This window comes from Cryptomeria japonica, chromosome 11 (assembly GCF_030272615.1).
Source record: "Cryptomeria japonica chromosome 11, Sugi_1.0, whole genome shotgun sequence".
Lineage (NCBI taxonomy): Eukaryota > Viridiplantae > Streptophyta > Pinopsida > Cupressales > Cupressaceae > Cryptomeria > Cryptomeria japonica.
In genome coordinates this window covers 376873882-376901597 of record NC_081415.1, presented here as the reverse complement: position 1 = coordinate 376901597, position 27716 = coordinate 376873882, and positions in this window count along the sequence as shown.

Sequence of the window (27716 nt, the reverse complement as noted above, 5' to 3'; positions counted from 1 at the left end):
GTCCAATTGTGATCAAAGATTAGAAATGATTTTGTGTGTGTGTGTGTGTGATAGATTCCATCAATTTTGATGTTAAACCATTTGTGCATATTTAGGATTAAGATTATATATGCTATATACACAAAAATGTGACTATACATAGACAATTAATGCATGAAGTTAACCAATATAGCTCCAATGGACACACAATTTAGTCACAACAAAAGAAAATTAATATAATGAAAGCATACAAAATATTTTTGTCCACCGTGCCTTATCAATGCACCAAGCTATGATATTCATATCCAAGGATATAAATTGGGTAGACTATAATATTAAATTCTCATAATGATTTGGATTGGTGTTCAACAAATTTATAGATTTTTGAGTGAGAAAATAGAGTGCCTAGATTAGTTGGAGCGACCAAAGGTTCTCACGGCTTGAGAGGATTGGGAGCATAAGAAGAGAACAAGTTTCATGCTTGTAATTGAGGAACTCAACGTCTCTCCATGATTCAAGGGGAAACAAGGGTGAGTGACATGTGTCTTGGATAGAGAGGATGGTAAGGATCTCAAAAGTATTTCTTTTTAGGGATGTGAAAATAACTCCTATGCCTTAAGTATTGCAAGTGTACAAGTGATATGACATATGCACCTACTTGAGAAATTGATAACATAAATATTTGAATATTTATTATTAGGCACGCACAAATGATTAGGGATATTAATTAATTTTTCTTAGGTGTTTAATTAATTAAATATTCTAGTGTTTATTAAATTTTTAGATGGGGGTGAGATAGAGATTTATTTACCAAGGGAGCTTATAGAAAAATGATGTGGAGTAAATGATAGAAATAGGAATCAATAATAATAAATTTTATTATTTAATTAATTTTATAAAGAAAATAAAATAATTAATCAAATACAAATGATTAATTAGAAATAAAATGACAATAGATGACCTGGAATGATGATGTGTCAATTTTAGTTGTCTAAATATACTTTTTGTGAATTGTATAGTGAACATTTAATTTATTGAAAAAATATTCTCATGACCCAAAATATAGAGTCACACTTGCAACATTAGCTATCAATTGATGGAGTCGAAGAGGACTAAAATCACAATAAATTCAATCCAATTATCTCACACAATGTTTAAGTACCACATGCTAATCACAATGAAGTGTGATACAAAAGACTAAAAAACTAATTAAGTGCCTAGTAGAATAATAAGAACATCCTCATAAGTGTTCTTTTGGTCCAACCGTTGCTTGTAGTGATTCAATATTTTGTTACATATTCTTGACCATAATTTATTTGTTCTGTTCATTTTTTTTCTTCTCTTTAAGAAATATCTAAAGAGAATTGAAAATTTCATTGTCTAGCTTGTTCAAAAGGTTTTAAGTAAATTTTGGTATGCTTCTATACCTTATTCTTTGTCTTATTCACTCAATATCTCTTGAATTATCACCTTCTTGCTTTAGGAGGGTTGCCTCCTATGGGATGAATGAAGTTATTGTGATTCACTTATATGTACACTTTGGTGTATTATTGTATTTATGCTACAAAATGGATGAGTTCATATATGATATTTAGAGTTTTAAAGAAAACATATGAATTGCTTATTCATTAGATATAGTTGCATATTTGCATTTAGTGATTTCAATGGAAAGGAAATTATAGACAATGTTGAGTTTATTAGGGTTTATAATTTTGTTTTCCAATAATCCTTGAACATAATTAAATATACATATGACTATTTCTTGGATCAAATTTTAGGACTACATCTAAAATCAGTTTTGTTCATAGATATTACTAAGAGACCTATATGAAATTCTTGTTTTGCCATAACTTTGGCTATCATAAGCCTATGAATTAATCTATAGAAGTCAGTTTAATATAAAATATTTCTCATCTTGACTACATTAACTATCAACAAGAAAAAAATTCCACCTTGACATTTTTTACCACATTGATTACCTACATATATAAAAAAAAAGGATAGAGAAATAATATAAAATTTTGACCAAAAAACTTATAATTAACTAATCAAAAACATAATTTACCATTATATTGATAAGAGATGGCCAAAAATAATTTAACATAATCAAATATATAATATTAATTTAGTTCATATTTTTATTCATTTTAATTAAATATAATATTATATTATTTTAATTTACTTTAAATTTAAATTATAAATTTATTAATTTACTTTAAATTTAAATTATAAATTTATTAAATAGGTTTAGTTAAGTTTTTTAATTAAAAACAATAAAGTGTTGGGAGATTTTCATCGAGGTACATTCATTGCATATATTTGGTTCTTTAAATTATTTTTATATTATTTTTAGATGGGAGGTGAGGGACCCCACAACCTAAATGAAAAAAAAAAGGCGGGATGAGACGTTTACGTTACCCTGCAAACGCACAAAAACCGGCAACGACGCACGCTGTCTGTTAAGTCTAACTGCATGGAAATAGTGCGGTCAACACTTCCCGACCTCAGATGAACTAGATGTCTCCACGTCATAGGTCGTGTGGGTCTGTTACCTCCACGCCATCCTAGCAAGTGGACATGGGAGGGATGCATGTCAATGGGCTCCGGATGCATGTCATTTGTATGACAGTACCGTTTTGGAGCCAGAATAGACGCGTCCTCAAGATTCATATTCTCCACGTGGCTGTTAGGATTCTGATACAGGTTGATTTTACCAAAATATATATAAAAAATATATGTTTTAGCTTTCTGGTTAAATTATTTGCTTTCCAATCAGGCATCACAAAGCTTAGTTATGTGAAACTTTCCCAACTTGAGGTAGACAACCTTTTTCCCTACCAGTTTCATGATACTTAAGCCAAGGTACAGGCAGAATTCGAGCTTCTATTGAAGCAAGTTGGTCACTAATTTTAAGTCCAAATTGGATCTTGACTGTAAACATTGTGGAAGATAGTCTGTAAAATGTCCACCTCTCGTTCTTAAGAAGGACAGTAATTTGCCTTTCATTCAAACATTTCAAATGGTGTCAACTCTCTACTATTTTGCGTACCTTCATTGGCAAGTAGTTCGGCCTCTGTCGATTCCCAACTTGTAAGCATTGTAAACTAGTATGTTGTATGGTAAATTCCACAAATATGATACTTCCTTTGCATATGTTGTGCACTTGATTTCTATTTCAGGTTCATAAACTTCATTCATTTGTCAAATTAAGCATTACATTTGTTTGAAAGCCTCTAACACTTTTACATTGAATTCATTATGAGTATATCATGAGATTGACATCTTTTTGAGAGCTGTCTGAGGCATTTTATCACAAGCCATGTTTTCATCGATGTTTTAAAGCTCCCATAACGAGACATGAAGGCTCGAGGCACAATGGCGACGGGCGTTGAGTTGGGCTTGACGCCTTTCAATTACATTTCCTTGTTTTTTATGATATAACAGAGGACTGCACCGAAGATTCATGAAATTTGGCTTTGCAGATTATGGAATGCCCCACAGAGATTAAGTAGATCCAGATTGTATATTATATCACATCTGGTAAGCAGTAAATAGTGGCAAAACTTGTTTGTTTAGCTTTATCGGAAACTCTCACAAACACTTCTGCAATTTACACAAAGATCGAATTTGGGGGCCATTTTCCAATATACAAGAATGTTTTTTCACAAACACTTCTATGTTGAAATTTCCTTTTACTCATTTTCCAACTTTGACTATTATACCTGCAAGCTGCATTTGCGCGATGTGTTTGGTTTTATACATGCATTATGGAATTTGCTTGAAAGTGAGGCTTTCAAAAAGATTTGCTTTTGAGTTTGACTTTGCAAAACCTTCTTTGTTTGACTTGGTCTAAAGAATTCGTTTCTTCGACGTGGTCTCACCCCTCTTTTATTCAAGGCTTTAAATTTGTGTAAAATAATAGTATTAAAAGCTTTTCATTTTATTATTTTTATGGTTATTATTTAAATAACATGATTTATGCAAAGCTTGTTAGTGAAGAGGGATATGGGGCGACGAGCGATTTGTGAGCTTAAGTAGGTTGCTTTATTCTTATTTCAAAAAGTTACTCCATCCAAAGTATGGCTCTTGTATAAGTGATTTTATTATCGATTAATCATTTTGAAATGATATAGCACTCAACTATAAAGTGTCTTTTCTTCATTCAAAATTGTAAATGCACTACACTATAAAGTGCCAATCGTAGAGTAGGGATAAAAGACCATAATCTGCTCAAGGGGGGCTTGTCATTGTGTAATGCCTCGAGCACTTGATTTTTCACTCATTCCTCATTTTTGGATTTCTCAAATTCGAACATGACAAGCAAAATGAAAAGTGGAAGAAGCAAGGAAATTGGCGCAAGAGTAGATCACATGAGCCTTTGTAAGTTTTATTTGTATCTTGCAATCATTTTGACAAGCCTTTTTTTTTTAATTTGATTTGCTAATCACTTGTCTAACAAGGTGCAATTGTAGAGTATCAAAGGCAAGTTTTAACAAATTGTTTGCAGGTTTTTCAAGGTGTCAATATTCACAATCTTTTAATACTCATTTTAATGGTGCAAATTGATCAATCCTAAGATAGGAAATTTTTGCTTTGGTGCAAACACATGTCTAAAACTAACATTTACACTTTGCTATCTTAGTTTAAAACAAACAATCACATTTTGCAATCTCGGTTAAAACGAACACTCACATCGTCATTTTTGCTACAATCAAGTTTAAAACTAATATTCACATTTTGCAATATGGGTTAAAACAAACATCCACATTATCTCATTTTATGCAACAATTTGGTCTAAAATGAACAACACATTGCTATCTTGGTCTAAAATTAACAACACATCTTGCTATCTTTAGCTAAAACAAACAAACAATTTGCAATCTTGGGTTAAAACATAAATCACATTGTCATTTTACTACAATCTTGGTTAAAAAGAACAACATATTATGCAATATGGGTTAAAACGAGTAAATCACCTTATCATTTTTGTTCAAGTTTTTTAAATGAGCTCACATTTGCGATGAAGGATTAAAATGAACAAGTGTTTTTCGTGATTGGTGCGCTTGCACATCTGTAGAGTGGATCTATTACTAACACACACTATCCTCTCCCTTGGCTCTCGTGGTCCTAGATGCAAGAGAAAAGTGTTAGCGATGCTCAAATTTTTTATTTTTTAGGTAGAGGGTTTGTCCCCCCGAGAAGCCCATAAGGTTGGTGAGGGGAGAACAATCCAAGTGGTAATGAGCTAAAGTCAAGCCACCTCTCAGTCACTATATAAAATATGTGGGATGAAATTCTTCACAATAGGTGCTAATTGCCTACCTACGTCGACTTCCACTATACCTGTGTTCTACAAGAAGGAAGCCTCCCGAGGGAGAGAGCGTATTTGGACGCCCGAAAGAGAGTCTCGTACTAATAATTTTGTTTTAGTAGCCAAATCCCACATTCATAGTGTAGGGAGTGTGAATCGTACCCCGAAGTAACCTCTCATGTACCCACTCAAGATGAGACAGGAATCCCTCGGTTAAAAGATCTTCGAATCTTCGATGTAAGAGAATCTGGTATGTCTGAGAAGTGAGTGTTGTGGAGTGGAGTCAATGCTACCAGAATCTCTATATGTCTGCTTGTTTGAAGTATCGCTTTGTGCGAGAGGCCCCATTGAATGGTTTCCAATTTTCCAGCCTATGTTGTATGTCTTCAAGTGTCTGCAATTCTTAAAACCTGTTATATTCAAATCTAGGCTAATCTAGGCCCCCCTCTATCTCGCGCTTGTTGAAAGCGTTGAAACTTGGCCAATGTGTTTTATTGTTTGATATCTCTTGCCAAGAAAAAAATATTTCCAATTTTGACACAAACATACACCTTGCCACAAAACAAAGTTCCTAAATGTGTCATATCCTCAAGTCCCTCGAGCATATCAAGAAGTCCATTTACCGATGATAAAAAAAGAATAAACCTAGTCAAAAAGAGATCTTGAAGAAGAACTTCTCTATACAAACTGCAAACTTATGTTAAAACATCGTACATTCCCATACCGTTTTCACGATTATCTACATGGTTATGGAAATGAGTTTAATGAAGAACCTGTTGGAACCTTCAAATTTGAGAGAAAATTGAAGTGCCTATGAGGAAAACTCGACTGTTGCACTCAAAGATACCCCTGAAAAACTTGCCCAAGTAGCCCACTTAGAGGGCTAATATTTTTGCACCCATTGATTATTATGCAAAAGAACACCTATCAATAAGCATATTGATCATGTTACAACATCCCACAATCAGATTGGATGCATTTTTGAAGCACTTGATTTGAGGGGTTAACAAAGGTTCACTGTGTACGCATTTTCTGAAAAGACTAAGTAGCCTACTTTGGAGGCTTGCATATTGCACTCAATTGATTGTCACGATAAATCGTTTGTTCCCTTGTGTTCCCTGCAATTTTTTGTGTCTCCCTGTTTGTTCTTAAATTCCCAAGACCTAATTTGACACATTTGTCAAGGTCAAACCATTTGCAATTTGTTGTATTTTGCACTTTGCACAGTGAAAGGTGTTTTAGCCGAGCTCACTTTGAGCATTTATATCTTGCTCCCAGATGATTATTTCATCAACCAGACTAGTTTGTTGAATTGTTTGTAGTTAAATGAACTAGTATGCAAGGTTTCAGACCCTTATGATGTTATTAGCTATTTTTTCAAGTTGCATTTGAAATAGGGTTTGAAGAGAGTTCTAACAAGTTTTAATGCAAAAATGGCTAAGTAGTGATCTTTGTGATTAAAATCTTGCAACCTAGGAAGCATCATGAGAACCCATTTTGCAACATGATTCCAAATACATCAGACTTTGTTCCTGTCAAGTGGTATGGTCTCATGTGGTTGTTTGATTAGTTTTTTAAGGTGGTTTCCAGAAATCCTGGGCTTGATTTAACCATTTTGCAAGTGGTTAGAAAATCAAAGTTCATTAACTAAATTTTGCACATGTTTGCTCCAATGCATACTGAAGTGGTTTTTAGTCAATGTCATGACTTAGCTTCTTGCAAACGAAATTTTTGTAAGTCAGGCCCGCAAGGGGACCCGACATGTTCCATGAGTGTTGTAGTTATATTTTTAAGATTGATACAAATGTTTAATTATTTAAATCCTCTCTCTGATTTAAATAACGGTGTGTATATGCAGAAAACGAAGGCATACTTTTAATGAGAGACTTGTTTTCCATGTCACATTCCAAGGTCCACTCACAAAGTAAATATGAGGTTGAGGTAATTTTCAAAAGGCTATTTTTATTCACTAATGTTTATTAAACATTATTGAATATATGTCCCAAGTGCGAGAGGAACATTTTAGATGTAGGACCCCTAAAGTTTTGTGCAAAGCAAGGAAAAAAGAGGTCGACACTCGGCAGTGTCAAATTTAACCTCACCGAGTCCCGAGTGAAAGGTCATGTCAGCCAAGAAATTGAAAGGTAAAATGCAAAATATGTTAATAAAGGGAATGGTTCTCGGGAGTCGGCAGAACCACCAAATAGCTTCAGTGAGTCCCGAGGAAGCATAGGGGGCGATAGTTTTGCCCTAATTTGTACGTTTGAATGAAGTTAGGGTTTTGTTTTAGATTAATGGAAGCCATGATCGCAGAAGATATACAGCGAGTCTGTTAGAATGCTTCGAAATCTTTTAAAGCAAATGCAATCGACAAGTGTACTACTGAATTCCGCAACCATTCATAGCATCGTTCTTGCCAGTGCTAATATATGGGCGTGAAATGGGAAGTGTGGGAAGTTCAGACATGCATGATAATTGTTTTAATGCATCAAGGTGATGTGAACTGCATTGACAAAATTCCTCAAAGTGATGTCATTTCATAAGAGGCAATAATTGCAGGGTTGCATAAAAGGGTTTGATGAAAAGCTAATCTGAACTCCACGCCATTGCCTATATCTTCCCTGCACAGTGCCAGCATGGGGACTTCGAAGAAAGAAATGGGAGCCGCATAGTAAGATGTTCGCATCCACCGAAGCATAAAAGCCGAAGCTTTTTGTTAAAGTATTGTGGTTGGCAATGCTATAGTAGATAGGAGTGTAAAGTGTGGAGCACTGTGCACGACCCGTGAATTGTTTCGTTCCTTCAAAGAAATGTCATCTCATATAATGCAATGATTGCAGATTTTAAAGGAAATACATTTGCGGACAGTGTTTTAGAAACGACTCAAGCAAAATCAACGGCTAGTGTAAAGCCATTGTCCATGACCTACATCAGTATATTCCTCATTGACTTGACGCTTTGCAGATCGTTGACATCCATCAAAACGTAAATGATAGAGGAATTCGAGTGCAATTAATTGTTAATTACCGCCAATTGAACCTCAAATGTGGAAGCAATAATAAGGCATGTGAACTGTTTATCGAGTTTCCTCAAAGAAATCATGGTCTCATGAGTTGTTACAGGATTAATACGAAGTGTATATGTTGGTAAGGTGTTGGATACTTTCAGCAAATGCATTTGACTGGTATAGCGCCTTATTTTATAACCTCTGCCGCCTTCAGTGCCAACATGAGCATTGGAACAAGTTATCCACATCCATTAAGGCGTATTTGATACAGCATATTCTCAGATGCTGTAGTTACAATGCCTTGGTAGGCATGAAGAGTAAAGTGTTGAACCAAAGGCAAGGTGCGATGAATTCGATGCCTCAATGAGATTTCATCTCATGAGATGCATGAAATTGATCTGTTGATGAAGTTTTAGAAACCCCATGCAAATGATGGCGGGTATAACGCCAAATTCCATGGCCTTCCCCAATGTCCTCAACACCCATGGGCTGTGGACCATGGCATCGACATTCACCAAAATGCAAAGCATAGGGCAATTTTGTCAAATGCTGAGGTTAAAATTGCCATTCACGCAAGCAAAATGTGGAGCATTGCATAGAGGATACAAGCTGTTTGAAGAACGCCTCGCAGAAATGTGGTCTCATAATGTGCGATGATTGCAAGATTAAGCACAAAGGAGTTGTTGAAAAGTTTTAGCAACATTTCAAGCAAATGAACGATAGGTGTAATGTCGTCTTCCATAATATTTCCCAGCACCTCACGCCTCATGGGAATCATCTTGTGTGAGGTGACAATTATAAGGGAAGTGAAATGCATTTGTTAAAGAGGTATTAAAAAACTTTCAAGCCAATGCAATGGTAGGTATAGCGTGGTTGCAAAGCTCTGGTCAGAAATGTATGCAGGATATGAAATAGCAGGTTAAGTACCAAAGCTCCATGCATCCCCTCCCGTTTGTGCCAATATGGGAATCTTGAAATAAGGCATAAACATCTATTAAGCATGAGGGAATTTTATTAAGTGCTACAAGCTGCAACGCCCTAGTAGGCTTGAATGCAATGAGATAGTAGTATTGCGGGTGGGCTGGAAATGTTTTACTTTAAGGTAAGATGTAATTGTACAGAGATTACATTTTTCACCGAGATGGTGAAAGTGGTTTGCCAACAGAGGTATTGCAGTCTGGTGAGTTTTCACTCTAAATACAGATTAAAAGGGCAAAATGCAGCATGAAGTATATTTACAAGATCACAGGGATATGAGATAAATGGGATGTTTGCCAAAAGTAAGACAAAATATGCAGAGAAATGGGTAAATATGCATTTGTTAAATATTTTCACACTAACGTGAAATATTTGACAAAAGGGAATAAAGCATGAGGAGGGGAAAAGTTTTTCACTTTGAAGGTAAAAGTGAAAGCAGTGATGTTTTATTTTTCCCCACAATAAGGCAATTATTTTCAGCAAAGAGTGTATTCACGGGAAAGAGATATACAAGGGTATATTTTTCAGTTAAAGCAGTAGAGTGAATGAGATCAAGATGTTGAAAAGGCAGGGGTGTTTTTATGTTATAATGAGATGAGAGAGAGGAGACAGGTATTGACAATAAATCAGATTTGGGAGAATACATGTGGCAGCTAGAAGACAAATCCAGAATTTCTTTTCTTCTTTATATTCTTCTTCTCATTCGCAAGGGTTCCAACTTCTAGTTTACTGAGCAGATGTAATTGTTTGTATAGGGTAGTTTAGGGCTAGTCTTTTCTTTGAGATTTCAGTTTCAACATATTGTAATTAAGTTTGTGACTATGATAAACAAACCAGTTTGCATAGTATGAATAAAATGTATATTATGATGTCTTCTAATTATGTGTAATTTTCTTTTGAACCTCAATAATTAAAGATTTGCAGGGTTCTTGTTGCATTATTGTTGTAGCGGGTATTTGGTTGAAGTCTCATGTTCAAGGAACATGTTAAATCAGGCTTTAAGTTTAATGTTGAACATTATTATATTGCTTTTAGGATCAATAAATATGTCATGAGTATACGCATAAGAGATCTCATCTTTTTAATGCATGGATGGTTTATAAGTTAATTGGTTGTGTGTTATTGTCATTGTCATAAATGGATATTTCATGTTGACTCTGTGAATGGATGCAAATCCTAGAGGGACCAAATGTCAAATCAAATTAATCTTTCTTTTAACCCTTTCATCTCTCATAAGTTATTCTTAATTATTTGATCTCTTAGGTATGCATAAACGAATTATAACCAGAATAGGGCCAATTCTAAATAGTGTTTTATGTATTCTGGATATTTAAACTGAGATCTATCTGTTATAAGCAACATTTGCCTTAATTTGTGTCAAATTTGTAAATCTTGGTAGAGGTCTGCCCACCTAGGTTTTGCAGAGCTTGAAGTGTAGAAGAGTTGCTTAGTTCATAGGAATCCCTTGTCAATTGGCCAATGAGCACATAATTTGGTTGAAAGAAGAAAGCTAATTCTGAGGTAATTCTAAGACATCACTTAGAAACATCAACAGAACCTTTGAGATCACGTGCCTTTCAACAAAGCTTCGTATTATCCCAACCTCTCAATAGAAGTGGTCAAATCTCCTTGTCCAATTTGCCTCAACAAGAAATCACCTATTGAGTCATTCCCTGTCTAGGGTAGCCTTTCATCCATTCTTATTTGCCAACTTATCTTCTTCCAAAATTCAACCTTTCATGCATCATGTGGATTTAGTGTAATCAACCAAGATCAACCTTATAATCCCAATCTATCAAATCACATCCAATTGTCATCATACCTAAATCAAGATTGAAACTTTGCAAATTTAGTCTAGATCTTGTCATCCTTTGAAATCCCTAGTTAGCATAGTGCTTGAGAAAATATCTATCTCAGGTATTGTTCTTAATTAGCTTTAATCACTTGGGGTTGATCCAAACCCTTATCTGCGTCTGACCTTGCTTAAGAACATTAGTTTGTCCTAAGTTAGCAAAAACCTAATCAAATCCAATCTTAATCAAAGGATCCTAATTCAACCTAGCTAGTTTTTAACCTTGCTTTGTCGCCAAATCATTGATCCCTACACCCTATCTAATCTTGCTTGGAAACTTTGTTTGTCCCAAGTGAAAGAAGATGTCATCCAATCTAATCCAACCTAGTCCTAATCATAGGATCAAGGTTCAAGCCAAATCCAACATTCAATCCAACCTTAAGGTTCAATTCGTTCCAATCAAAGCACTAAGTCTTAAGTCCAAGTCCCATATCCATTCATCTAGCATTTTCATCCTCGACCATCCAATCATTCTCGTCATTTTGAGGTCACCCTTGTATGGTCTTGACTCGCTTCCAAAAAGCTAAGATGGCCACCGAAGGTAGTGAGATGCCCACATCTAGTCTCCTTGTCGATCATGATCTCCAACAAGAAGAATCCTTAGTGGATCAACCCGAGCACTCCCCATGCCTACAAATCTTTATGGATGATCCTTACTTGATCAAGAAGTGATCAAAAAATTATTTAAGGTTGATCACAATGGGCTTGTAGCTCAGCTTATTAGTCAAGGGGTGCGATTACCCCCTAGCTTTGATCGATCAATCCTTGACACTCTCGCAGAAGGTGACCCTGTAGATTTCCCTATTCTTCTCACCTTGCTCAATCTGCAACCAAGCACTTCTCTTCCTCCAGGCACTTACATCCCTCCAGCCACTACCAATCCTCTTATCCCACTACCTATGATATATGTACCTTTGAGCAATGCAGTCCAATACATCAACACAAAAATTCCACTTGTTAGCATCACACCTAGTTCACGACCTCCAACCATTTCATAAGCAACAACATCCTTATACCAATACATTAGTAGTGGCATTCCACTAGTGTCTTCTCACATCCCATTCATCCCCAATTCCAATAGCTATTATCACCACATTCCATATCAAAACATCAACACATCCCCAACACTTGACCTAGCAATAGAGATTCAAGAAATGAGATATACGATCAAAACCATGAAAGAAGGGACTCACAAGAAGACATATACTTTTTAAGAAATCTATCCTTTTCCTTTCTATCTGACACTCTCATTAACCCTTTACTCACCAGGTTTCAAAATGCCCAAATTCGACAAGTATAAGGGTAAGGGAGATCATGGAGATCACATTAGGAAATTTCACGTAGCTTTCTAGGAGGTCACATATGGTGATGTTTATCTGAGACGAATATTCCCTAAAATTTTGAGTGGACCTACTCTTACTTGGTTTGTTGGATTACCCCATGGTTTCATTACATCATTCCCTAGTCTTATCAAAAAAATTGTGGCTCATTATGCGTACAATATCAATAATGGTGCGTCCATGGTTGACCTATGTAACACTAAACGAAAAAATGGAAAGACTTTTACTAACTTTTTGCAAAGGTTGCGACATCTTATGAAAAAATTCCCTTGGGATATCCTTGAATCCCATCAAGTTTCTGAGTTATTTTAACGCAACCTTGTACCAAAAATGTCTCATCCTTTGAGTTGTCAATGCATCACGAGATTCAAAAAGGTCACTAAAAAATGTCTAGCCCTAGAAAAGGTTCTCCTTGAGCAAGGGCTACTTAAAACATACCAAAAAGATTCATAGGGATCTTCATCCTATGACAAACCTAAATTTTGGTCCAAGAACAAAAACATCATCAATGATGATGTGACTGACGTCAAACGTGTCCAAGTCATTACCATTCAATCCAATCCATCAAACAACAACAACTCATCAAATCCCCACAATACCATCTTTGTTCTTGGTTGACCACCCCATCCAAATAATTAATCACAATGAGAGTACACCCCACTTGTTGATCCCATTGAGGTGGTCTTTAAACAGCTTGTCCAAGCCAATGTAGTGGTCTTTCCTATGACTCATCCATTTGATGAAAATACACCAAAACCCTGTTGGTACAACGAAAACAAATATTGTGAATATCACATAGTCCAGAGTCATGCCATTCGATAATGCACGAGGCTTAAAAATTACATTCAAGACCTCATTGACAATGATATCAAAATTTCAACCAAAAACACTAACACCAATGACAAGCTAAAAATATACCAAGATCCATTTCTTAAACATGGCAAAGACAAAGGTTCATCATCTCATACGGTTTCTTATGACCATGCCAACAAAATCATGGGATTTGACTCCCTCATAGGTCATATTGAACCTTTAGAGCACCATGTTAACACCATCACCATTTAGGGAGTTGATTCCACACCTACATCCCGTTGAGGAAGGATCCCTATTCAGGGTGCACCTACTCCTTCATCATCCAACAATCCACCTCCTAGAAAGATAGTTATTCAAGGAGCATCTCCTTCGAACCCACCCTCTTCAAACAATTGCAATGCAGCCACCAGAAAACCAAAGGTAACTATCCAAGGTGCTTCACCTCCATCTTCATCTATCACACCATCCACCTCACAACATAATATACTTGATCACCTCAGTAAGATGCCTACACAAATATCCATCTTGGAGCTTCTCAAAACATTACGCATCCATAAGAAAGTCCTTGAGCATGCATTATTGGCCTTGCATGTGGATGTGTGCACCAAGATGGTGTGCAAAAAAGTGGACACACAAAAAAAAAACATGGAAAAACACAAAATGCGCACGGGGTATTTCATATTTAAAAAACCTCTTACGCGTTTAGGCTCGTTTTGCTGAGCCTAACCAAAGTTAAACCACGTACTGGGTTTAAAGTATGCTAACCGCGTACGCGGTTTAGAAACGAAAACCCCATATGCGATTTATAAACTAAAACCCCGTACGTGGTTTTAGTTTGTAAACCACGTACACGTTTGTCTGTCAATAAAATTTAAATTAGTAATATGGACTCGTATGCAATTCATTTAGCATTCAATTAGGTTTTTCAACAGGATAAATGGCATTTCTCTTTCTCTTTTATCTTTCTTATACTTTAAGTTGTATTTTATGTATATATTGTCAGGATATTTGAGAGTGGTTCCAGATCTCTAAGAGTTATAATGCCAATTCTAGTTTTTTTATTATTCTTATAAATTTTAGACAATCAAATTTTAGTAATCGGCATGCTCGTATCAACATTATCTCTCTCATCTCTTCCTTAACCCCTACCTTTTTGTCTCTTAGGCATCTCCCTCTCTACTTCCTTCCCTCTCTCAATTATCTCTCCCTCTCTTTCTCATCTGTTAGGTCCCGGAGACAACTGAGAGGCGGGGGGGTGAATCAGTTGTCAACTAATTTCAAACCAAAAACAACCTAACCACCTTAATGCTTAATACCGGTAAACCAGTTAAGTATGCCGGTAGACAGTGTTAACAATTAATAGCTATACCGGTAAAGATTAATGCATGAAACATAAACACAAAGTCATCCACAACACATGACACCAATATTTGTACGTGGAAACCCTGTAAGGGGAAAAACCACAGTGGGAAACCTTACCCACAATCAGATGATACTACTGTAGATAGTAAGTGTACAAAAATGGGGTCTGCACATGCAGAAAGGCCAACAGCCTAGAGCTCACTGCTCAATCACAAAATGGGAGTCACACTGACTACAGTTGGATGGTTAAATCCAATAAGAATGTACTGCACAAAATAGCATCTTCATATGCTGGATTCAGTACCGGTGTAATGCTGATATGCTTTCACAAAAACCTAGCTTCACCTTCAAATGATGTCTTTGTGTATATCTCTGCTTAATCTCGTATATACCTTCACACAATTCTTTTTCGCATTCCACATTCGATCTTACAAATAAGATCTTACATTTATACCATAACCTAAGACCAATTTTAGTAGGTCAGCTCTACAAGATATTACAATAAAAACATTTTACAAACAATATAATATTCGATGCAATAACTGATTGAACATGTCGGCTTAATGCATTTACAACAATAATTAATCATTTCCTTAGCGTGCCATGCTGATCTGGAAAAGATAAACCTGCCGGTGTAACCCTAGGTAACCCTGGACCTATTTGTCGGTAAAAGCAAATATGCAAATATGAATATACCAATGAACAAAACTCCAGGACAAGATGTCCAAAAGATGTCTTCGACATTACCAAGTGTCTTCCACATAATTCCGAGTGCCGGTGATCATTATATCCTGTCGGTGAACCATATACCAGTAACTGTGCAATAGTTACTTGCTTGCCGGTGAATGTTGCTGGATCTCCACAGTGCTAGTGTTTTAGTAGGTGTTGACATCAATGACAAAACCATACCAAAATACCAACAATCTCCCCCTTTGGCATTGATGGAAACACAAGATGGAAAAACCATCAAAGTGCCAAAATAGAAATGCCAAATACCAATAACCAACAATCTCTAAAAAGATCATAACTAGAATACAGAGAGTAATAGTCTCTCCCAAACAAAAATCTCTCCCCCTGGGAGCAACATGTGTTATCCAAAGTTTCCATACCAATCTCTCCAAAAGATAATGTTTTTTTCCATAGATATCTCCCCCCCTTTGACATCAAATGCCAAAGTTACAATAATACCAAGTTCATATACAAAATACCAACTACTCCCCCTGAGAAGTAGCTTCCTCATCAAAGACCGGAGTAAAAGTTTTGTCTTTTAATTCTGCCGATTGATGACAATCATCAATTGTCTAAGTCTACCGGTGGTGGTATGACTCCAAGCTGATCTCTGAGATATTCAAAAGTCTCCTTAGGCAAAGGTTTTGTGAAAATATCTGCAAGATGTTCTTTAGTATTCACATAAACCAGTTTTATCTCCTTTTCTTCAACTTTTTCCCTTAGAAAATTCAGTTTGATAGAAACATGTTTTGTTTTAGAATGTAGTACTGGATTCTTAGATATATCAATTGCTGCAGTGTTATCACAATATACGGTAATAGGTTCCTTGCATTTTACCTTTATGTCTTTCAACATTTGCTTAAGCCATAGTACCTGTGTACAGTTAGTTGCTGCTGCAACATATTCTGATTCTGCTGTTGATAAAGATGTACAACTCTATTTCTTACTCAACCAAGAAACTAATCTCTTTCCAAGAAAGAATGCTCCGCCGGTGGTGCTTTTTCTATCATCCACATCTCTTGCCCAATTTGCATCTGTGTATGCACATAATTCAAGGTTTTAATCTCTAGGATACCATAATCCAAGATTTGTAGTGCCTTGTAAGTACCAGAAAAGCTTTTTTACTGCTGATTCATGATTTTCTCTAGGATTACTTTGAAATCTAGAAACAATACATACTGCATTCATAATATCAGGTCTGGTTTGTGTCAAATATAGTAAACCTCCTATCATAGATTTGTATCTAGTTGGATTAACAGGTGTAGATTCATCCCTTTGAGATAATTTGTCATTTGTAGTCATAGGTGTGCTTACCGGTTTAGAGTTCTCCATCCCAAATTTCTTTAGTAACTCTTTTAAGTATTTGGATTGACTCAAAAATATACCTTTGTCAGTCTGTGAAATCTGCAATCCTAAAAAGAATTTTATTTCACCAATCATAGACATTTCAAATTCTTGTTGCATCTTAGTAGAAAATTCCTTACACAAACCATCTTCTCCTCCAAAGATTATATCATCAACAAATACTTCTATAATCAAGATGTCATCATTAGTTATTTTGTAATATAAATTGTTCTCTGCATTTCCTTTAGTAAAACCAATCTTTAAAAGATACTTATCCAATCTTGCATACCAAGCTCTTGGGGCTTGTTTCAGTCCATACAGAGCTTTCCTTAACCTGCAAACCATATCATTGTCATCTGTCAAAGAAAATCCATCAGGTTGTTCAATGTATACTTCCTCTTCAAGATCTCCATTCAAAAATGCACATTTAATATCCATTTGATAAACTTTGTAGTTCTTGTGTGCTGCAAAAGCCAAGAATAATCTAATTGCCTCAATTCTAGCTACCGGTGCAAAGGTTTCATTGTAATCAACTCCTTCTTTCTGAGAATACCCCTTACACACTAGTCTTGCTTTATTTCTGACAACCTTACCATCTTCATTAAGTTTGTTTTCGAATACCCATTTGGTTCCAATTACATTTTTATCTTTAGGCCGAGGAACTAATGTCCAAGTGTTATTTTTCTCAATTTGTTCTAATTCTTCTTCCATAGCTTTAATCCAAAATTTATCTTCACATGCCTCATCAATAGATGATGGTTCTATTTGAGAAATAAGACATACCTCTTCATTTGCCAATCTTCCTCTTGTCATAACTCCTTTAAATTTATTTCCAATTATTTGATCTTTAGAATGATTCAATCTTACATACCGGGGTGTCTTTGTTTGCTGTTGTTCTTTAGTTATTGTGAAATCCTCAGATGGTATCGGGGTAACTGGATCTTCATTCTGTACCGGTGGATTTGGTAGAGGTTCATTTGTCACAATTTCTGTTGCCAATTCAGAATCTATATACCTTGAAGTTCCTCTGAATTGTTCATCAATTTTTTCAATTGTACTCTCAACAATTTTCTGCAATCTCTTGTTAAAACATCTACATGCCTTGCTCTTAGATGAATAACCAAGAAATATTCCTTCATCACTTCTAGGATCAAATTTGCCAATATACTCATCTCTTCTAATATAACATTTACTTCCAAAAATTCTGAAATATTTAAGAGTAGGAGTATTACCAAACCATAGTTCATGAGGGGTCTTACTGGTTTCACCTTTGATGTGAATTTTGTTGAATGTATAGATCGTTGTGCTGACTGCTTCTCTCCAATACACATGTGGTAAATTTTCTTTTGATAACATACTTCTTGCTGCATCCAAGATAGTTATGTTTTTCCTTTCAACAACTCCATTCTGCTATGGTGTCCGAGGTGCTGAAGCTGTCTTCTGATTCCATTCACTTCACAGAATGTATTAAAGTCCTTATATGTGAATTCTCCTCCTTGATCTGATCTTAAACATTTGATTTTCTTACCGGTTTCATTTTCAACCATTGCTTTGAATAGTTTGAACTTTCCAAGTGCTTCTGATTTTTCTCTAAGAAAAGTAACCCAACACATTCGGGTGAACTCACAAAGCTGGTTCCCACTTTTTGGTACATCCTGATTTTTGCTGAAATCATACATTTTTTGGAAAATATAATTATTTAAGCTTTAAGAGGTCCCATTTGAAGTAATTAATTGAAGAGAGTTAGATCAAAGGCTCTTAGATCAAAATTTCTTGGATAGAACCTCTCTACTTCTAAATCATACTTGCAATGGAGTCTCCTTTGCATCTATCAAATGCTGATAAAAAACCAATTTTACATTAGCTTTTGAGGGGTCAAATGAATTCATTTAGAAGTTTTGTTTTCTTGAGGATTTAGTCCTTATTATAAGCTTTCCAAATAGTATAATTTTTAATATATTTAAGTTTATTAATATATTTTTATGTTATTTTTTATGAATGTAGGTTTTTCACCGAACATGAACTTCTTTGTTCAATGCATTGGGAAAAATAGCAAACTAATTCAAAAAAATTCTGAAAAATATCTATGCCTTAGCTATTGATGTCTTCTTTCTAACAAAAAAAATAAAACTTAATTTTGATATAAATAGAGCAAGTTATGTGTTCAAACGTACACCTATATCTAAATTATAATTAGTCGGACTTCAAAACTTAATAAAATAAAAAATATTCAACATATCACTATCAAACCAACTGAATGCCCTGGGTATTGATGTTACAAACCAAAATTTAAAAGAGATAAGTTTTTATCATTTATAAAAAAAAATTTATACGTTTTGGGATGCACATCACTCTTAAATAATGTTGTTTCCTATAAAAAACTACTTTTGAGGGAGATGGAAATTTCAATAAAATTTTATTCAAAAAAATTTGAAAAAAATATATTTAGAATCTACAAAAAGGATGTTACAAATCACTAGTTTACATCATCTCCAAATTCTTAATGATTTAAAAGTTATAGGTGTTGGAAAGTGAAGGTTTTTTGCAAAATGTTCATCTAAGTGTCAAAGTTGGTTAAAAAGTGGGAACCAGTATTGTGAGTTCACCCATTCTAGAATAGTCATCAATGATTAGCATAAAATATCTATCACCTTGTAAGCTTTTAGTTCTAGCTGGACCACATAAATCAGTGTGAATCAAATCAAGAGCATTATTGGATTTTTCTGGAATACTTTTGAAACTAGCTCTAACTTGTTTTCCAAATTGACATTCCTTACATATTGTATTCTGAGGTTTGATAATTTTAGGTAGATCTCTAACTGCCTTAGTAGTACTGATCTTTACCATGCAATCAAAGTTTACATGACAGATTCTCTTATGCCATAACCAACTTTCATCTATACGTGCAATCAAGCATGTCTTTTCACTGTTATTCAAATGAAAGATATTACCTCTAGTCTGATTACCGGTTGCAATTTCCAAACCAGTTCTATTCATGATTTTGCATTTTGCATTTTTAAATTGTAACTGAAATCCTTTCTCAACTAATTGACCAACACTTAAAAGATTATGCTTCAATCCTTCAACATAGTAGACATTGTCAGTGTTATGCTTACCATCAAGAGATATTGTACCCTTACCTTTGATTGAATAGGCTTTGTCATCTCCAAATCTTACTAAACCTCCATTGTATTCTTGAAAGTTCAAGAATTTACCTTTGTCTCCTATCATATGATGTGAGCATCCTGAGTCAATGATCCATTCATCCTTTACTTCAACTTTAGCTGCTAGGGTTTGTTCTACCGGTTGAACAGTAGGTGCCGGTTGATCTTATGTTATAGCAACAAAAACCCATCCATTATCTACCAGATCCTCATCAGAATCATTAGTCATACCTTCATCAACAATGTAACAAGATTTGTCTTTGTTCTTCTTGAATCTGTATCTCTGATATTCAGGATTAGGTTTGTATGTCCTTCTAGTTTCTTCTCTTAGTCTAGCATGTCTATCAGGCATCTCGAAGCCATATGACCAATCTTATTGCAGTTAAAACATTTAAAGGGTGCTTTACCTTCATACTTACTTCCAATTGGACCTTTAGGCATTTTCCTTGCAAATAGTGCTTCAAGTTCTTCATTTTCTTTCCTTGTTTCTTCAAGTTCTCTTGCATAAAAGGCTTTCCAATCTGATTTGTCAAATGATGGAGCAGATGATGTTGATGCTTTAAAGGCTAAATCTGTCTTTATAGTAGCAACATGACCAAATTCTTCAATTTCAAAAGCTGAAAGTTTTCCAATCAATGTATCCCTAGTTACTGATGTATTAGGCATTGTTCTTAACTCATTTATAGCAGTAACCTTCATTTTATATGCCGGTGGCAATCCTCTTAAGATTTTTGAAACAATTTCATCCTCACTTAAGGTTCCTTCACAACATTTAATACCCAAAACTATTTCATTTACTCTTTCCATAAAAGCAGAAATCCTTTCATCTTCTTCCATTTTCAGATGTTCATACCTGACTCGAAAGCTTTCAAGTTTTGCAATTTTGACTGTGGAATCTCCTTCATTCAGTGTTTCCAAATGATCCCAAATAGCTTTAGTAGTAGACCTATATGATAATCCCATGATTTGTTGATCTGATAATACGCTCAAAAGTGCTTCTCTTGCTTTACAATCATTTTCCTCATCTTTAGCCAAGGTAGTTGGACTGGGCTGACTAGGTATAGTAGCAGTGTAACCTTTCTTTGTAACTTTCCAGACATCTTTGCCAATGCAATTTAGATGTGTCTCCATTCTGATCTTCCATATGCCATAGTTGGTTCCATCAAGTTTAGGAATGTCCTTCCTGAAATAATTAGTAGACATTGGATCTCCTCAAGTTGTTAAACTTCTGCAAAAGAGGACTAGGCTTTGATACCAATTGTTAGGTCTCGGAGACAACTGAGAGGGGGGGGGGGGGGGGGTGAATCAGTTGTCAACTAAGTTCAAACCAAAAACAACTTAACCACCTTAATGCTTAATACCGGTAAACCAGTTAAGTATGCCGGTAGACAGTGTTAACAGTTAATAGCTATACCGGTAAAGATTAATGCATGAAACATAAACACAAAGTCATCCACAACACATGACACTAATATTTGTACGTGGAAACCCTGTAAGGGGAAAAACAATGGTGGGAAACCTTACCCACAATCAGATGATACTACTGTAGACAGTAAGTGTACAAAAATGGGGTCTGCATATGCAGAAAGGCCAACAGCCTAGAGCTCACTGCTCAATCACAAAATGGGAGTCACACTGACTACAGTTGGATGGTTAAATCCAATAAGAATGTACTGCACAAAATAGCATCTTCATATGCTGGATTCAGTACCGGTGTAATGCTGATATGCTTTCACAAAAACCTAGCTTCACCTTCAAATGATGTCTTCATGTATAGCTCTGCTTAATCTCGCATATATCTTCACACAATTCTTTTTCGCATTCCACATTCAATCTTACAAATAAGATCTTACATTTATACCATAACCTAAGACCAATTTTAGTAGGTCAGCTCTACAAGATATTACAATAAAAACATTTTACAAACAATATAATATTCGATGCAATAACCGATTGAACATGTCGGCTTAATGCGTTTACAACAATAATTAATCATTTCCTTAGCGTGCCATGTTGATTTGGAAAAGATAAACCTGCCGGTGTAACCCTGGACCTATTTGCCGGTAAAAGAAAATATGCAAATATGAATATACCAATGAACAAAACTCCAGGACAAGATGTCGAAAAGATGTCTTCAGCATTACCAAGTGTCTTCCACATAATTCCGAGTGCTGGTGATCATTATATCTTGTCGGTGAACCATATACCAGTAACTGTGCAATAGTTACTTGCTTGCCGGTGAATGCTGCTGGATCTCCACAGTTCTAGTGTTTTAGTAGGTGTTGACATCAATGACAAAACCATACCAAAATACCAACATCATCTCCCTCAACCTTTCTCTCTTTCGTCTATCCCTCTCTTTATATCCCTCTTTCAAATATCTCTATCTCTCACTCTCTCCCCCTCTCTTTGGTGTCTCTCTCCCCCATTCTTTCCCTCGCCCTCCCCCTCCCCCTCCCCCTCCCTTTCTCTTCCTTTGTCAAGTATTTATTTCCCTCTAACTTTCTTTCTCTCTCCTCCTCTCGCTCCATTTCTCTTTCTCTCAAGTCTCTCCGCTTCTTTCTATCAAGTCTTTGACTATCAACCTTTATCTATCTATCTCCCTGTCCTCTTCTATCAACTCTCTCTCTCTCTCTCTCTCTCTCTCAAGTCTCTCTCCCTCTATCTCTCTATCTCACTCTCCTTTGTCAAGTGTATCTCTTTCCCACTCTCTCCCTGCCTCCTCCCTCCCTTTCTCTTTTTCACTTAACTCTCTCTCTCTCTCTCTCTCTCTCTCTCTCTCTCTCTCTCTCTCTCTCTCTCTCTCTCTCTCTCATTCTCTCCATGTCTCCTCCCCCTCCCTCTCTCCCTTTCTCATTACCTCTCTTTCTCACCCTCTCCCTCTATCCCTCTCTTCACACCTCTCTCTCTAGTATCTTGTACTCTCCTTCCATCCCTTCCTCCGTCTCACTCGGACTCTCTCTATCTTTGATCCTCTCTTTCTTTCTCTCACCTTCCCTCCCTCCACCTCTTAGGTCTCTCTTTCTCTCTCAATCCCTCCATCCACCTCTTAGATCTCTCTATATCTCCCCCACTCCCTATCTCTCTCTCTCTCTCTCTCCCCCCCTCTCTCTCTCTCTCACATTTATCTCTTTTCTCTCCCTCTCAGTATCTGTCTCTCTATCTCACTCTCCTCCTCTCTTAGGTGTATCTCTCTCCCATTCCCTCCCTCGCATCCCCCTCCCTCCCTCTTTAGGGTCATATGGTATTCTTAGGGGTCATATGGCGTCCTAAGGATCCATGCATGTGTCCTTAGGGGTCATATGGTGTCCTAAGGGGTCATAGGACACCATATGACCCCTTAGGACACCATATGACCCATAACGGCACATAAGGGGTCATAGGATACCATATGACCCCTTAGCACACCATACAACCCATAATGACACCAAATGGTGTCCTAAGGGGTCATAGAACACCATATGACCTCTTAGGACACCATACAACCCATAACGACACCATATGTAGTCCTAAGTAGTCATATGGTGTCCTAAGGGGTTGTAGGAGACCATATGAACCCTTAGGACACCATATGGCATCCTAGGGATCCATGCATGTGTCCTTAGGGGTCATATGGTGTCTTAAGGGGTCATAGGACACCATATGACCCATAACGGCACATAAGGGGTCATATGGAGTCCTAAGGGGTCATAGTATACCATATGACCCCTTAGCACACCATACAACCCATAATGACACCAAATGGTGTCCTAAGGGGTCATAGAACACCATATGACCTCTTAGGACACCATACAACCCATAATGACACCATATGTAGTCCTAAGTGGTCATATGGTGTCCTAAGGGGTCGTAGGAGACCATACGACCCCTTAGGACACCATATGGTGTCCTAAGGGATCATATGGCATCCTAAGGGGTCATATGGTCTCCTACAACCCCTTAGGACACCATATGATGTTGTTATGGGTTGTATGGTGTCTTAAGGGGTCATATGGTGTCCTAAGGGGTCATAGAACACCATATGACCTCTTAGGAAACAATATGACCCCTAACAACACCTAAGGGGTAATAGGACACCATATGACTCCTTAGGACACCATATGACCCATAACAACACCATATGGAGTCCTAAGGGGTCATAGAACATTAATGACCCATAACGATATCTAAGGGGTCATATAGAGTCCTAAGAGGTCATAAGACACCATATGACTCCTTAGCACACCATACGACCCATAACGACACCAAATGGTGTCCAAAGGGATCAAAGAACACCATATGACCTTTTAGGACACCATATGGAGTCCTAAGGGGTCATATGGTGTCCTAAGGGGTTGTAGGAAACCATATGATGCCAACGACACATAAGGGGTCATAGGACACCATATGAACCCTTAAGACACCATATGACCCAAAACGATGCCATTTGATGTCCTAAGGGGTCATAGAACACCATATGACCCCTTAGGACACTGTACGACCCATAAGGACACCATATAACGACACCAAATGGTTTCTTAAGGGGTCCTATGGTGTATGACCCCTTAGGAAACCGTACGACCCATAAAGACACCATATAACGACACCATATAACCTCTTAAGACACCATACGACCCATAACGACACCATATAGAGTCTTAAGGGGTCATATGGTGTCCTAAGGGGTCGCAGGACACCATATGACCCTTTAAAACACCATATGACTCCTAAGGGCTCATAGGACACCATATGACCCCTAGCGACACCTAAGGGGTCATATGGTCTCCTAAGGGATCATAGAACACCATATGACCCCTTAGGACACAATACAACCAATAATGACACCATATGGTGTCCTAAGGGGTCATATAGTGTCCTGAGGGGTCATAGGACACCATATAACCCCTTAGGACACTATGGTCTCTATCTCTTTCCCTCTAACTATTTTTACCTCTCTCCCTCCCAACCCCCTTCTCCCTCTCACCCTCTATCTCTCTCTCACTCCCCCTCTCTTAGGTGTCTCTCTCTCTCTCTCTCATTATCTCCCTCTCTCTCTATCTATCTCTCTCTCTCCATCTGTCCCTACCCCTCCCTTTCCCTTTCTCTATCTCTCTCTCCCTCTCTCTTAGGTGTCTCTCTCCCATTCTTTCCATTCTCTCCATTATTTACCTCTCTCCCTCCCTTCCCATCTCTCTCTCTCTCTCTCTCTCTCTCTCTCTCTCTCTCTCTCTCTCTCTCTCTCTCTCTCTCTCTCTCTCTTTTTCCCTCTTTCCCTCTCTCTATCCCCCATCCTCTATCTTCCCTCTTCCTCTCTCCCTCCCATTATTTCCCTCTCTACCCTTCTCTCCCTCTATATCTCTCTCTCTCTCTCCCTCTACCAAGTCTCTATCTCCCCCTCTCTCTTAGGTGTCTCTCTTTATTATTCTCTTCATCTTTCCCTCTCTCCCTCCCCCATCCTCTCTCTTCCCTCTCCCTCTCTCCTTCCCATTATTTCCCTCCACCTCTCTCAAGTGTCTCTCTCTCACATTCTTTCCCTCTCTCCCTCTCTCCCTTTCTCTTTCTCTCTCAAGTCTCTCTATCTCTTTCCCTCTAACACTCTTTCTTTCTCTCCTATTCCCTTTATCCTTCTCTCTCAAGTATCTCTCCCTCCCAAGCCTAACCTAAGAGAGAGAGATAGAGACTAAGTGAGAGGGTGGAAGGGATGAAAAATGAATATGAGACTAGAGAAAGATCCCAGATGAGAGAGAGGGGTGAAGGAAGGGAAGGGTTGAGAGAGAGAGAGAGAGGTATATGGAAAGAGAAGAAGAGACTAGAGATAGAGAGAGCCCATGTGAGAGAAAGGAAGGGAGGAAGGGAGGGGTTGAGAGAGAGTTGAAGTGAGAGAGATGGAGGAAGGGAGGGGTTGAGGGAAGGAGAGGGGGAGAGAGAGATCTCAAGTGAGAGAGAAGGAGGGAGGAAGGTAGGGCTCTCTACTTTTTTCTTTCTCACTACGTCCCTCCTTCTTTCCCTATCTATTTTTATTTATCTCACACACTTAAAAATCCCTCTCCTTCTCTCTACCTACCACTCTTTTCATCTCTCACTACTTTTAACTCCCCTAACTCTCTACATCCTTTCCTTCATACTCTCTCTCTCTCTCTCTAAATATCACCTCCACTTATATATCTCTCTCTCTCTCTCTCTCTATCTATCTATGTAGGTATTTAGATAAATATTTTAAGGGGGGAGTGCAAAAAGGTAGGTAGATTATGTAGATAATAAGAGCTTAGTGATTACTGAAATTTGATTATTTTTGAGAAATTATAATATCTAAAGATTGGGGAGAGAGGAGAGAGTGAGATAGAGAGAGGTGAAGAGAGGATTAGAGAGATAGGAAAATAGATAGGTCTAGAGCTTAGGGGAGACAAATAGCGTGAGATAGAGAGATAGCAAGTGAATGATGATACAAGCCTACTGATTACTGAAATTTGACTAATTCTGAAAAATTATAGGATCTCCTAAAATCTATAATTTGCATTATGACTCGTAGAGATGTGAAACCACTCTCAAACATCTTGACAATATATACATAAAATATAACTTAAAGTATAAGAAAGATAAAAGGCAAAGAGAATGCTGAATTAATTGCATACAAGTCCATATTACTAATCTAACTTTATTAATTTGAACCCCGTACGTGATTTTGTTTATTAAAACCCCATACACACTCCATATTCGAAATACCCCATACGCAGTTTTGTTTATTAAAACCGTGTACACGCTTCATATTCAAAATACCTCATACGCACTTTAATTTATTTAGGCTTGTGAATAGGCTCGAATGACAAAGCTGTGGGTTGGAAGTTTGATTTCCCTCGATTTCCCTCCTTTTTGATGTGTTTTGTTTTATCAACTTGGTTTCTTGACTTTGTGATCATCAAGTTTACACTTCATCAACTAGGTATTTCTAAAATTGCCACCATATTTTCACCCATCTTCTGAGATTTCTAACCATATATTTTTTTTTGAATTTGAACAACAATAACATATTATTCTTGAATTTCTTTTACCAGTGTCTCCATAGTTCTCAGAGACATATGTGTACCATATTTTTAATAACTTTTGATCTACTTATCCAAATTTTAAAAAAATTATATATTATTGTAGTGCAATTGATTCTTTACAATTTTGAAAACAAAATTTGCATTTTCAATTTACTTGGTGCAAGTTATGCTTCGCGCATGAATAGGTACCTAATTTTCAGGATGTGCTCGATTCGAAAAATCACAAAAAAAAAAATACTCAACAAAAAATTTCAAAAAAATACACTTCTAGTGCTCACTCTTAACTATCTTTCTACCAAAGGATTTATCAAAATACTCAATCTAACTATGACTTTTTTGTTGTGCACATCAGACATTGTTATGTTTTTCAGAAAAAATCAGGATCTATTTTTTGTGCGTGAAGGATTTTACCCCCTTAATCTTATCCAATTTTGAAAAAAATTAGTAGTTTGGAAACTAGATTTAGAGTACTACAATATTTGTTCTTTGAGTATCTTCATATCTTGAGTGGATAACTCTTAACTTTCTACTCCAAGTTTAGGTTTACCTGATTTCAGAAAAAAAGTGTCCACTTATACCCCCCTTTTTGCACACCATCTTGGTGCAATTACCTATGTACCAGTTAATATCAATGTCACATAGTTTCAAGCCTTAATTGGTAACCTCACAGTGTAGCATCACCTCGTCTTTTCCTCCAAAGATGTCTCATCCAATGATATCTTGCACAACAAACCTCTCCATATTGAGGTCATTGTCCAAAAATATAAAATCAAGAGGGTCCTTATAAATGGTGGATCCGATTTGAACCTATGTAC